This window comes from Myotis lucifugus, unplaced genomic scaffold, assembly GCF_000147115.1.
Source record: "Myotis lucifugus unplaced genomic scaffold, Myoluc2.0 scaffold_43, whole genome shotgun sequence".
Lineage (NCBI taxonomy): Eukaryota > Metazoa > Chordata > Mammalia > Chiroptera > Vespertilionidae > Myotis > Myotis lucifugus.
Window position 1 is genome coordinate 7,632,818 of NW_005871091.1, and position 14,322 is coordinate 7,647,139.

The following is a 14,322-nucleotide window of genomic DNA, read 5'->3' on the forward strand; positions in this document are numbered from 1 at the left end:
TTAGGGTTGCCCAGGCTGCAGAGGGGGCAGTTGGGGGTGACCAGGCCATGGGGGGGACAGTAAGGGGTGATCAGGCAGGCAGGCAGGTGAATGAATAGGAGCCAGCAGTCCAGGATTGTGAGAGGGATGTCTGATATCCCCCAAGGGGTCCTGGATTGGAGAGGGTGCAGGCTCGACCAAGGGGACCCCCCCGCCCCCGTGCACGAATTTTGTGCACCAGGCGTCTAGTTCTATAAAATAAAAGGGTAATATGCAAACTGACCCTAACAGCAGAAAGACTGGGAATGACTGGTCACTATGACACACACTGACCACCAGGGGGCAGATGCTCAATGCAGGAGCTGTCCCCTGGTGGTCAGTGCGCTCCCACAGGGGGAGCTCTGCTCAGCCACAAGCCAGGCTGACGGCTGCCAGTACAGCGGTGGTGGTGGGAGCCTCTCCTGCCTCCTCAGCAGCGCTAAGGATGTCCGACTGCAGCTTGGGTCTGCTCCCTGCTGGTAAGTGGACATCCCTCGAGGGCTGCCAGGCTGCCAGAGGAATGTCTGACTGCCAGCTTGGGCCCGATCCCCCAGGGAGAGGGCCTAAGCCAGCAGGTGGACATCCTCCGAGGGGTCCCAGACTGCAAGAGGGCATAGGCCGGGCTGAGGGACCCCCTCCCCCCAGTGCACAAATTTTTGTGCACTGGGCCTCTAGTTAAGAAATAATTCAGAATTACTTTTGAGGAAAAAGAAGAGAGCTCAAGTTTCTTCCTATAGTTCTAGATGCTCTGAAGCAGGTTTACTTGAAAGCTGAATCTACCTTAAAAGTAACTTACCATTATTTTTAGGGTGGGGGTAAGGAGTGAAGTGGGGATCTCGCACCTGGGAGAAAAAATTGAGTAAAACTCTTGGTGTGTAGATATTTCTCTTTGCTACTAATGGATGTGGTAGGCCAGAAAAATTCCTGACAGAAAGCATCCTTTGGGTGGTCTGTACATGTTGCTGGAAGAACAAGAGGAAGAAGATTCTATGCAAATGAGTGGAATCTAGGGGACCTACCAGTACAACCAAGGAAAATGAGACTTAAAGCATGCACTTAACCAATTGGAATTAATAACATTGACTTAATGTTTGAGAAAGGCATACATTTTCATCCGTCCCAAAGCAATTCCATGAAAGTACAATTATGCAGAGAAAGAGGGCTGAGATTTATTCTTTAAAGCAAAGCTTCGATGTATAATCAAATCCCTCCATTACCCACTTCTTGCTATGCTTCTGGATTCCATGGTCATGCATGGGTCAGCAGCAACTGAAGGTGATATTCTGACAAAGACCCACAAATTTTGAGAGGTTTCCAGGATAATGAGACATAATTTCAGGTTTAAACATTTATTTCCAAAAAGAAGAGGAGATTAAAATGTTATGGAAGAAAGGGGAAATAACCCAGTATTTCATTTTATTTAATTTTGATTAACTTGAATCTCTATTTTTTTTATAAACCCAGTACTTTAAAGCTTGACATCCAAGTGGTTCTAAGAGCTATATCAGCTATATGTCATGTGTATATCATAAGTAATGAATAATAATTGCTTCAATTTCCTTAGTCCTTATATTCTCAACTCTGTCTTAAGGCAAATAAGTTATTTATTCCTTACAAAATCTCGGTTGTGGGGAGGGGTACTTTTATTATCTCCACCTACACTTAGATCTCAGACTTAGAAAGACTAAGGGATTGGCCTGACATCGCAGTGCCAGTGAATGGCAGAGCTGGGACTGGAACCCAGCTCCGTCTGACTCCACAGTCCAAGCTGTCACCCACCACAGGATCCTGCTCCACAGCAGGAAAAGACAATTAGAGTATTTAAGAATCAGGGCTTTACTTATGCTTCCATCAGGGAGAAAAGTCATCAGTTAATGTCAGGAAGGGTTCACGCCTTGGTTAAAGTTGACAGGTAAAACACATTTATTGTGGAAATCATCCCTTCAGGTTCAAGATGGCAAGAAGCAAACTGAAAAATAATCTCTGTAAGTAGGTTTATAGAACACCCTCCCTAGGCAATGTGAGCACCATCTCTTCTCAACATTATGGTCAGATTGTTGCTAACTTCTAAGAGTTATTAAATCTGGAGACTATCAAGCCAGGGAGGAGGGGAAGATGGAGCTTGGGCAGAGCTTAGATGGGCACAGAGGGGGATGAGGATAGGGAGGCAGTCTCTGGAGCAACTTGTAGGTGAAAATGTTTACATAAATCATGAGATTTGCCCTGGCTGGGAAGCTCAGTTAGTTAGAGAGTCTTCCCAATATGTCCAGGTTGCAGGTTCGATCTCTCGTCAGGGCACATACAAGAAGCAACCAATGAATGCACAAATAAGGGAAACAACACATCAATGTTTCTCTCTCGCTCTATTAAAAAAAAAAGGTGTAAGTTCCAATCTGCTAGGGATTCATTGCTTAAACTAGTGTTGGAAAGTGAATTCCCTAGTTCCCTCTTCCAGATGTGAGGGTTGTTTCGAAGGCAGGTATAATGGAATCAGCACTGACTTCATAACAGGCTGAAAACCAGCCTGTCATCTCAGCCTCTCCAATCACCAGCTGTGGGACCCTGGACAAGTCGCTTAACCCCGATGGACCTCAATTCTCGTCTGGAAAAATAAGACAATTGGAATAGATTATCCCTTGCAGCAATTCTGTGAATCAAGGAGAATTTACAGCTGTTGCTATTCATTGGGTTCAAATTAAATCCTCTCATTACTTTATCTCTTGCCAGGATGTGACCTCCTGAAAAGCACAGGGTATGGTAGGTGGCTCCTAGGAGCAGCTCAGAAAATTGTTCATTGATGGTATCTACAAAATATACAGGAGGACAGATGGCCAAAGACCCTAGGGTGTGTCAGCTGAGCTCTATTTTAGGATGGAAAGTAGCTTCATCCTAATATTTACCAAATGCTTACTAATCTGAAGAAATTGCTTTCATTTAAAATTGTAACTAAAAGTACATAGTAAAATAATATGTAAAGCATATTCCCACCTTAAAAAAAAGAAAATATAATAAGATATAGAACTGTTAATGGATCAAAAATGTTGAAGGAACGTACACAAAACAATTGAGAGTCGTTTTCTGGGAAAGAAGTTACAGCAGCGATATGACTGATCTTGACTTCAACACCATGTGCTTCATTACATCTGCATTTGTACAACATTGTAGTGCATACATTATGGGATTAATTCATTTTTTTTATTGCAAAATTACTCTAATTGTTTCAAACTAGCCAGGCCAGGAATTGTTTGTGCCACATGTTATATGTCAGCCCATGGTAAAAACGAAACCCCAAGGATTTCCTCAACCCTAGAGATACTGTTTTGCTTTTACACTGAGAAAAAACACACAGAGAGAGACAATGTTTTTTCCAGTTAATACAAGTGTGAATGAAGAGGTCTTACTTTTTTTTTTCTTTTCTTTTTTTTCAGTTCCTGTGACCCTCAGGAGAGAAGGCTGCGGGCTGATTATTAGAGCATTTGTGTGTGGGGGTTTACATGGAAGCGACAGCTAGCCAGGCCTGGAAATGGGAATAATGAGAAAGCATTCTCAGCTTGCAGAGCTGTGAACTGAACAGCATTACTCTCAACCAGATTTTATTTCCTGTTAATTATATCCGATTTCACTTGATTATGGATATTATTGAATTTTAAATGTTGGGAGACTGGGGGTCACTGCTCCATGCTATTCATCAGGAACATCAATAGAAAGAGCACCCTAGAAGCCCTTGACCGTCAACCGTGCAAACACATTACCCCCTCATCGTGACAGATATGCTCCAGTAATTATGATCACCTTTTCTTCAGTCTGTGTCTGGGAGCATTTCTAGCACACTCGATGCCATAATGCCTAAAGAAAAAGGCCCTTCTAGCATAATGGAGTCAATGTAAAAATCTGTGCGTTCGTGTCGCATCAAAATTTATGACATTCGCACAAAGAGGGGTATTTATTTCCTACATGTATGCATTTCTGCTTTCTGCTGTTATTGATGAATGGGAAAAGATAAATGTAGCGTAGGGAGAGAAAATAATGGCTGGAGGAGCTGACTGCTACTTCCCATCCATCGAACCCAGACACCCCCCGAAGCCCTGCGCCTAAGGATGTGGTGAGAGCGGAAGGTAATGGGGTGATCTGAGAAGCAGACGGATTAAGTGGGATGAGTAAAGGTTTTACACCCAGACCTGGGTTTGACTCAAGCTCTAGCTTTGAGAGCTTGGGTAAGCTAACGCACCTTTCCGAGGTCTGGTTTGCTCAGCTGGCGAATGGAGACACTCATGCCCATTAAAGCATGCCAAAGAAATTAAGGAAATAATATATGTAAAGCCCCTTCTATACTTGACAGTTGTACCTTGGATGCTACTTAGTAGATAGATTCCTCCTTAAAATGTCCTCCATTTATATCTCGTTCTCCTTTCCATCAATGCTATTTTTCTTGCTTTCCTATTTTGGGGGCAGAAAGACCAAGTTTTTGTTGGTTTGTTTGCTCGCTTGCTTGCTTGTTTTTAACTTCTGACCTCAAATCTTCAAAATAGGCCACTAGTGCCATAAGTCAAGACTAGCCAAGCTGATGGGTAGAATCATTTCCTTCTTTTTCCATCTTGGATCTTAAAAAACTAAAAAATATAGTGTATATATATATATATATATATATATATATATATATATATATATAAACAGCATACATATACTTACAAATGAAGACAATCTTTACAATGTCCATTAGCCCTGAGATGTATGGATAGATAGACAGGTAATAGATAGAGCTTTTATTCAACTTTTATTTTTTTCCTCTTGGCCTTTTATACTGTGAGTATGTGTACTAATTAGCAGGTCAGCCAGGTCATGAAACTGTTTATTAACAGCTCACACCACCGTGTCGAATGGTGTTTCCTTTGTTATTTTCAATTAGGGCCCATGCCATACACAGTGTAACTGCATTCTTACACCCGTGTTGGAAAGAGCAGAGCTGGGACCAGTGTGAGGAGAGTCAGGCACTTGCATCCAGGCACAAAATTTAAAGGGATGTCAAAAATGCAGTAATCAATATAAACAATATGTCTAACACAGTGTTTAAAAAAAATCAAAATTAATGCAAAAATACCCAAGGTGAACAAAACATCAACATTTTAAATAAAGATAGGAACCAACCCTGACTTTCAGGACATTGCCTCCCTCAGCTCACCCTGATCCTGGCCCTGGGTGGCCCTGCACTTGAAACCAGGAACTGGGGTTCTGGCCCCAGTTCTCACCCTATTTAGCTACATGGCCCTGGGCAAATCACGCAGCCTCTCTAGTTCTCAGTCTACCCATCTGGTTTCACTTGGAAGTCTGATACTAAAACTTCCAGTAAAGCTTTGAACTTGAAAATGCTGATTTTCTATAACATGAAGTCGCATTATAGGGGCATTAGGAATGACTCAAAAGAATAAGAGTCATTTGCTCAGGCAGTCATTCAATCCAAAGTGTTTGTTGAGCAATTATTATGTGAAAAGCACTTTGTTAGGTGCTAAAAATCCAAAGTGGAGGACTACAGACACACACACCAAAAAGGAAGCCAACCCCTAATGCTAAAAGGTCAGGACACTTTTCCCTGAAAAATGACTTTGACCAAAAGGACTAGTGGAGTTAAGCTTAGGAAGGATGGAATTCCAGTGAGAGAGAACAGCATGGCCAAAGACCTGAAGGCAAAAAACAAACACCTCAGTTGGAAAACTATGAGTTTAGTATGGCTGAAGCACAAATAGGATCAATGAAACAAAACAAAAAAAATCAGTCTTTGATTGCAGAACAATAAAAAAAGGTATTTGGCAGAATGTAATGCAAAGAGCACCGGTCAGACCTCGGTTCCAGTCACTGCCCTTTTGTCAACTGGCTAGATAACAGGGCTTCCATACCACTAGGCTTCTATTTTCTAACACACCACAAATATTTCCATGAACAAGGGAGGCTTTTAATTCCCCCCAAATGCTGTAAACGTCATACACGAGCTATTTAGAGTTTACATCCCTCGGTAGCGAAGAAGCGCTGTAATTAATACACGTAGTTACTTCCCGAACAACAATTTGCTAAGTAGCTGTTGTGTGATGCCCATGAGCCTGAATAATGTGAGGACCAGCCTCAAAGCAAGCAAACGTTTGCTGTTGTTTTGGGTAGACACACGCAGTTTGCGTCTCCTCCACCTGGACGTATGACAGTAGACCTGGTCTGCTCCTGTCATAGTCATGTCTGTTGGTTTAATTCCTGCGCTTAGGAAGATAGGATTACAGCCAGATATTTATAACCAACCAAAATATTTTTAAACCAGTGAGGAAACACACAATCTCTGGAGTCTGGAGCATAAAGTCAAAGCTTGGTGTTTTTAACCTCACTGTTGTCACACATAATACCTGCTATTTATTGAGCACGTACTCTCTGCCACGCTTCACACATATTAACTCATCTAATCCTCACAACTGCAGGCAATGGGCTAAGATGGTTATCTCCATCATAAGAGCAGGAGTAATATGAAGCACGGAGAAGTAAATCGTGTGCTCAAAGTCACGCAGTTGATAAGTGGCACAATCAAAATTTAAACACAGCCTAACTCCAGAGTCTGTGTTCTTGGTCACTGTGCTACACAAACTAAGTTTATCATCCTGCGTGCCCCAGGGACACCCTTAGAGTACAGCACTCAGAGACGGCTTAAGTTCCCAGAGCACTCAAGGACCTGAATTCTCTGGGCATCAGTAAGCAGCTCAGTAATTTAGTTTTGGGGGAGAAGAGCATTCCCCCTATCGGTCTTCAAATCCATCTTGCCATATTCTTGGAAAGAGGCATCCCTCTTCCCCTGTCTCTTCTCTCATGCTCTCGCTTCTCCATAGACACCAGCTCTTTCTATCTGTTACCCCCTGGTAATCACTGTAGTCGAGGCTCACTGAACCTTCTCCCTTTGGCCCCATAACTCTTTCCCTCAGCAGACATCATAAATGACTGATAGGAACACCTCACCTGGATCTCCTCAGCTCCCATTCCCCACTGAACTCCCTGAAATACGGCTTCTGAGCATGCTGCTGGACTAAAACTGCTTTCTTAATAGTCACCAGTGAACTTGTCATTGTCTTTTTTCAGTTCTCTACTTTCTGTCCTTTCAACATCTCTGCACTTAAAATCATCCTGGTAATTTATGCCTCTGATGAGAGGAGACAGTTTGTAAGATTATTAAAATGGGTGTCGAGACCTCATTCTGCCACTTACTGGCTTGGTAACTGTGGACAAGCTAATGGAATCTCTGTCTCAGGCACCTCAGCTGTCAAGGGGAGAAGGGAACCTCAGGTGGCATGGGGATTAAACAAGATTCCACACGTGGGCCCTCATACAAGGCCTGACCCACACGTCAGATGCATTCAGTGAGGTCTGACCACCACATCTCATGATTCTCTTAGGCTTTTGTTTTGACACCAATTCTTTCCCTTCTTGTCTAAGTATTCTATGATAGTTGTTTCTCTCCTAGTTCCTAAATTTTGCAAAATGCTAAGACTTAGTCTTTGGCTTCATGGTTTCCTGCTCTCTCTGTCCTCTCCCTTAAAGAAAATAATAGTTGGCATTTACTGTGAAATCACTACTGGGATCTATGCTATGTGCTTTCCAGATGCTCTAGTGTCGCCTAAAATCAATTTCCACAAAACAGCACTAAGCCTTTCACTCCTCTGAGCTCACCTCCCTCCCCCATTCATCCAGCTACCAAAGGTCAAACTCAAAGTGCTACCTTTGACAACTCCCCTTGACAACTCCTCTTTCACCTCCTGTAGTCAACCTGAAAACAAAGTCTCATGTTTTTGTCCATTCTAACATCTCTTATTGGGATTTTAAAATTGTGACTCAGTATATGTGGGTTTGGTTAGTAAGGGATTCAATCCGTAGGGCTGCATGATTATGACTGGAAAGTGGGTGGTCAGGCACAGGATACCAAGATGCTATGAGCTCTTTAATATGAGACCATGGGGCTTACAAACTCCCTGGCCCAAGATTATCTTAAAAGTTAGAGCAAAGTACATGGAATCAGAAAATCCTAACAAATCAGCAGGAAAGAGAAAGGGACTCACATTTACTAACCATTTACTAACAGCCTACTACAAATGAAGAACTGCACTAAGCTGGACTGACAATATAATTTTTTAAATATAAAAATGTGATGTCACAATGCTGCTTTCTTATTGGCACTTCACAGGACAGTTCCTTATGGAGGTAGTCTCCTTGGATCATTTTGTCACTGACTTCCCAAAGGTTGATCACCTTGGACAAATGGAAGTCTACTACTAGGTGATTCATGCATAAGAATGCTAGGTGACCCGGTTAATAATTCGGATTAATTGTTAACCGGTTAATAATTCGGATTTTGTGCATTTGGGATTCTCAAAATAAATCCACTTTTCATCGATAGTCACAATTCGGTGCAAAAAAGACTTTCTTTCGCGCCGTTGAAGCAACATTTTACTGATGACTTTTCAGTTTTCCATTTGTCTTTTGTTCAGTTGATGTGGCACCCATTTCCTTCCTTTAAAAATCTTTCCCATTGCTTATAAACAATCGAAAACTGTTTGCTGAGCAACATTTAATCTTCCTGCAAGTTATTTTTGAATTTGACATGCATCTTCATCCAATAATGCTTGTAATTGTTGGTCTTCAAACTTTTTCGGTTGACCTGGACATTTTTTGTCTTTCACATAGAAATCATCACTTTTAAAGCATTTAAACCAGCGTTCACAAGTATCTTGAGATGGAACATGTTCACCATAAGCTTCCCGAAGTATACGATAACTTTCAGCAACACTTTTCTTCAAAATAAAATAATGAGTTAAAACTTCCCACAAATGCTCTTTTTTTGGCACGAAATTCGACACTTTTAAGTGTAAAAATATCTATGATATTAACACCTTCAGAAAATTTGACATGTAAAGTTTTGAAGCTTGTTGTCAATACAACAAAATAGCATACATATCAAATCGCATATATATCAACATATGTGTAACTCCATCTACTGAAAAAAATCCGCATTATTAACCGGGTTACCTAGTATTCTTATGCAGGAATCATCACTTCATGACTGGACTTCCTCATTCACTGATTTAATCTTTCATTCAACAAATATTTATTGAATCTCTACTCTGTAGCAAGCCTGTGATCAATGCTGGAGGTACAGCTGTGAACACCATTCCTGCAAAATACAGGAAAGTGAGCTACACAAGCGAATGCTGAGGAAGTAGGGGGTAGGATAGGAGCACACAGAAGGAGGCCCTTCTTAGATTAACAGGATTCTCTTTTCTCCCTTGTCTCCCAGTAATAGCTCTTTTGCTCCACCCCCACTGCCTCCATCCTCATCATTTCACACCTCTATTTCCACAATAAGCTCCTTGCCTCCAGTCTCACCACCTCCAATCCATCCTCCACACAGTAGTCACAGCTTTCTTTCCATAATGCACATCTTATCATCCCAAACTTTCCCAACTTTTGATCTCTCTCCTAGCCTTTTGGATAAAACTGAAGCTCTTTTGCTTGGGATATTTCCATTCATACTTGATCTCTGACTCCCTCTCTGGCATGATGGTTTGCTATGCCATGTAGCTAAAAATCCACATCTCTCACTGCAGCCCACAGAACTACTTTCAACTCTTACATAGTTTTTCCTGCCTAGAAAGTCCTTCTCTACTCCTTGTCCTTTAAGACTCAGCTCACCTCAACCTCCCTAAGAAACCTTTTTTAAAAAAAATATATTTTATTGATTTTTTTACAGAGAGGAAGGGAGAGGAACAGAGAGTTAGAAACATCGATGAGAGAGAAACATCGACCAGCTGCCTCCTGCACACCTCCCACCGGGGATGTGCCCGCAACCAAGGTACATGCCCTTGACCGGAATCGAACCTGGGACCTTTCAGTCCGCAGGCCGACGCTCTATCCTCTGAGCCAAACCGGTTTGGCAAGAAACCTTTTTGACCTTCTTTCCCTCCTGTAGATGATGTCTAATCCCTTTGTGTTTACAAGAGCAACCTGGGCATATTTGTATCCAAACACTAACTCCATGACATTAGTTGTTAGTGTCACCCAGTTGCTGTTTATCTCTGTATCCACACTCCAGTGCCATGTGCGCTACCCACATGGCTTATAGTGACCCTAATTCATCGGGCAATCTCACAAATTTCCTCCGCCTGGAATGTCCTTTCTATCCTTCCCTATCTGGTAAAAGACTACTCATTTTTAAAAAAAATTTCTCAGAGATCACCTGCTACAATCCCCCAGAGGATGAAAAAAAAATCACTTACATGTCTGTGCTATTGGCACTTGATCTGCCCTACAATTATACTAATTAATCAGATTGCATCACAGTTAGCTAAATACTATATTATGCTTCCTCTTCCTTGAAAGCTGGAGCTATTTTTTTTTACTTACTTTTGTGTTTTTTTCTCTCCAGCATCCAGCACATAGTAAGTGCTGAGGTATGTTTTCTAAATGTGGGAAAACCCAGGAGTAAGGATAGAGTGAATAGCATGTATGTTAAGGGCTTACAGTCAAGTACAGAACTATCCTACCCTTTAATTATTTCATGTGTGTTAATCTTGTATTCACAACTAGATCATAAACTCTTTGAGGGCCAGGACTATGTTATACATTTTGACATGAACTCCAGTGCTAAGTGTGGGATAGGTGGTCAATGAATACTTGTAAATACAGTCTAATATAATCAAATGAATTGAACTTGCAGATGTAGGAAAAGGAAATAGATCATAAAGGGAGAAAATGCAGCTTGAGTAAAAACCAAAAAAGTAATTTTAATCTTTTCTTGCCACATTTGGCAAAGAAAATGATGACAATGTTCACCATGAAATATAAAGGACATATCCTGACAATTATATGTAAACCCCTGCTATGCCAATTTCAACTTGGGACTATTTCTGGAAAGGTCTTTACATCACTAGTTGTTTTAAAAATAAAAGAAAAAACTTTCATGTTATCTTACTGAAAGCTTTTTAAATATCATAAAAGCAAAGCTGTTTTTAATAATATGCATCACTTTTCCAATTTCTTTTTATTCCTTTTCAAAAACTTCTTCACTTTTCACTGTTAACTTCTGAATCAAGCTCCCTTTCATACGTGAGCTTTCTCAACCTCATGCATATCACGTTTTCTCCCACTTCAAAAAAGTTACAAAATGTTAAAAATTAAAAACGGTCCCCAGAACAGCAGGGAGATGACCTCCACCTGTCATCTTAATGGAAGAGAATACCTTCGGACAACCCACAGCCGCAAGTCCTGGATCCAGCTTCTGGTGTTTTCCTGTCAACATCAGCTTGGCTTCCAGGTTCCCCACACTTCTACAAACCCAAAGCTCCTGAGGTACAGAACCCAAAACATACCTGTCTGCCCCTCCCACCGTCCAGGTCTAAATAGAGCATCAGGATAGAAACTCTCACACATGGCACTTTCTAGACTTGAAGAACGGATTTGTAATTGTGCTGAAGGTTAGCCCAGGAATAACCAAGTCTTGGATACTCCAGATGTGACATTCCAGAAATCTCCAAATTAGAGTCCCACTGACGAATAAAAGCCACTAGCCACAGCCCAAGTAGAAGGGATCCACGCACTCCGTTAAGGCTGCTGAATACCTTGCCTCACGCTCGACCTTTTCCTGCCTTAATGGGCCTCTAGTCACTCCTCTCCTAAATGACCATAGACTGTCCCCCTTCTACTTGCCTTTGTCCCAGTCCTGGACTCCTCACACGCTAACCCAGTCCCTGCGGTTTCAAGGAGCCATTCGATGTGAAGCAATTCCCAGGAGCACTCTGAGACCCCGCCCCAATGGACCTGGCATCTTAGGGAATCCTTTTCTGGGGACCTCTTCCCTGGGACCGAAAAATATCAGAACGGTGCCTGCCCGCCAGCTAGATATCAGGCTGCAGAGAATCTTTCCCACGAAAGAGGCTAAAAGGGAAAATGATATCCCCACAAAGAAAAATAACCCAGAATCCTCCACATATTCCACGTGTGTCACAAAACCCCAGGGCAAAAATAAAGCCCAGCTTCCCCCTGCTGCCGCTGCTGCCACAGCAGCCCAGCCCAGCCCAGCGCCCAGTGCTGCCGCCTGGGTGTGCGTGAGGACAGCACCTTCCCCAGGGAGGAGATTCCGGCGCCCAGCGTTTCTAGAGGTGATTATGGCAAGCCTTTCAGTAACTCATCATTCATCCCGCACTGACCCGAGCCTCACCCCGGCGCCTCTGGCGCTGAACGGGAAAGCCAAAGGCTGCCCCTGCAATCCTCCAGGTGACAACCCCACCCCCAGCCCCCAATACGCCTAGAGTGCGGGGGTTGGGAGAAGGCAAGGATGACAGGTGCCCACGCCTGAGGGAAAATCAACGCCCAGGCTTACAGATCTGGGAGAGCATCCCAGCCCCCGCCCAGGCGGGAGATACTTGGCATCTGCTACCTGCAGGGCGCCCCCGCCCGCACACCGGCTCCGTCGCAGCCGGGAGGGTGGAATGGGACCGAGGGAGCCTCCACGCCCCCTTTGTCTCCACGTTTCCCAAATGACAGGGGAGGAAAGTTTACGAGCTGGGACGGTGCAGCTTTCTGCTGGGTCCATCTGACACCTCGCGGGAGGCGAGCCTCCCTGCGGTCTCCCCCTCGCCTCGCACAGCCCCAGCGCCGCGTTCATCTGCACCTGGAAACCCACGAGCCGGATGTGGGCCACCTGCGCCGGCACGTCCGGCCGGGTACCTGGCCCCTGCCCGGCGTCTGGGAACTGCCCGCGGCTGCGGGGCGCGGAACTCACCTCTGGTGGCGGCGCGTCCTCCCGCACGCCCTACTGGGCCGTCCCGCTCCCCGCGCCGCGAGGTGCATTCAGGCGGCGGCCGGAGACACGCTCCCCGGGCTCTGCTGCATTCCCCTGCGTGGGAGAGCGAGCCGGCGGGCGTGCACGAGTGTGTGTTTGGGCGAGTGTGTGTATGTGTGTACGAGTGTGTGCGCGCGCGCGGGGCGGGGGTGCGCGGGATCACAGACCCCCTCGGCGCCCATCGCGCGCTCTGCCTCTGCCTCAGCCTCCGCCCCCTCCCTAGCGCCGCCGCTCGCGCGGGGTCCAGGTTTCAGGATCTCGTGTTTGTTTAATGAAAGGAAGGAGCAAAAGGCTGGCGGGGAGGGGGCGGAGGGGGCGGGAGAGGCGGTGAGAGCGCCGGGCCGCGCATGCTCAGAGAGGGACACTGAGCGCTCACTTCGGAGCTCAGGCGAAGGGAGGCGGGCGATGCGGGTCGAGGCGAGAATGACGGCGCCACCCGAGCCGCAGGGGCTCCGCGGGGTTCCCGGGAGGCAACTGGGAAACCCCACAGCAAAGGTGCGCTCTGCGCGGGGACTCCCTGCGCCCGCGGTGCGGGAAGCCGGGGCGGGTTCCCCGATCCATCCTAGGGGACCGCTTTAGTCTGGAGTCCTGGTGAGCTGAGCTCTCTTCTCCCTGTATCTTTAGTGCTGGCTCCGCGGTTTCCGTGCACCGCTCTCCAGCCTCTGCGCTGCGGGGGACCAAGGAGCGTCTCCCCAGAGGTCCAGCAGGAACCGCAGGCAGGTCTCACCTGAACTAAAAGGAGTTATCTGATCTGTGCTTCGTTCTCTCCCTCCCAACTTCCACTCTGTGAAGCGCAGAAGACAACTGTCCATTCGGGTCCCCAAACAGGTTTGATGGGACAAGGGTGGGGAGGGTCACACAAAAGTCCTCTTCCAGAGAACAAAGCAGGAGTGGAAGGAAGGCGAGGCTCGGAGGGCTCCACACTCAGCCCCCTTTGGTGACAGGGTTAGAGCGGGGAGACACGTGCCCTGTGGAAGAAGGCCAAAAGAACAATAGACCCATTGTTCCCCCTTGGCCCCCTCCCCCCAGTGCCGAAGAAGCATTTCTTCATAGGTGAGGATTCTGCTACTTGGTAAAGTGGAAGAACTGTCAACGCGAAGGGAGTCCAGTAGAGAACCTGAGCCTGCCATGGCGCTGGCGCAGTAACCTGAGGCCAGTGGAGACACTGGGTGAGAGGCTTTGTGAGTGGAGTGGAAACTCTTCTTTGATGAGATTGTTCTATGAGCAAAACAGGCCAGTTAGGACCCAATCAAGAGCTTCCATTTTCAACCTCCTTCCTGTTAAGTCACCCTTTTCCCTCCCTCCCCATTTTCTCTCCTGCAGAAGACATCGTAAGCAGGGATGCCTACCTCCTGTTTATTCAGTTTTGGTCCTTCCAGGAAAGGGCTACCTTTTGGCCACCCAGCTTTGGAGGCATAGAAGACAGCTACTCTATGCAAATCTTTCCC

General features: G+C 45.2%; 1 protein-coding gene across 1 annotated transcript in view; it reads right to left on the reverse strand.

Moving 5' to 3' along the window:
• The window catches only part of PLPPR1 (phospholipid phosphatase related 1), a 192,157-nt gene extending 179,011 nt beyond the window's left edge, over window positions 1-13,146 (reverse strand). Inside the window, exon 1 of the mRNA XM_006088084.3 lies at window positions 12,815-13,146. The gene's annotated coding sequence lies outside the window, so the exon portion shown is untranslated. The remainder of the gene's footprint in view (window positions 1-12,814) is intronic.
• Window positions 13,147-14,322: the final 1,176 nt, after the last annotated feature.